Source organism: Sinocyclocheilus rhinocerous, unplaced genomic scaffold (assembly GCF_001515625.1).
Source record: "Sinocyclocheilus rhinocerous isolate Xijiao unplaced genomic scaffold, SAMN03320098_v1.1 scaffold622, whole genome shotgun sequence".
Classification (NCBI taxonomy): Eukaryota; Metazoa; Chordata; class Actinopteri; order Cypriniformes; family Cyprinidae; genus Sinocyclocheilus; species Sinocyclocheilus rhinocerous.
This window is the reverse complement of record NW_015641438.1, coordinates 882,165-882,558: the sequence shown is the minus strand read 5'-3', so window position 1 is coordinate 882,558 and position 394 is coordinate 882,165.

Below are 394 nucleotides of genomic sequence, written 5' to 3'. Positions count from 1 at the left end.
ATGGAAAAAATGCACTGACTAATTCGGACAACAAGAAATCATGATTTTGAGCTATTTAAGACACTTTTTACACAAATTATTATATTGTTATTGACTGTAACATCTTGTAATTCATAACAATAAGTAACAAATTATTAAAATAATAAAAAATATAACCATTTGAAAAAAAGCATATATATGTATAGCCACTGTCGCTGCGCTTTAATGTTCTAGTCAAAATAATAAACTAGTCAAGTGTCAATAGTTTCAGTTTTAATGACAAAATGAAGCATTCAAAATGTGTCATTTAACTTACAATCAGAGGTGGAAAGAGTACGAAAATATTCTACTCAAGTAAAAGTACCATTACATTAATGAAATTTTACTTAAGTACAAGTAAAAGTACCAGTCTAAA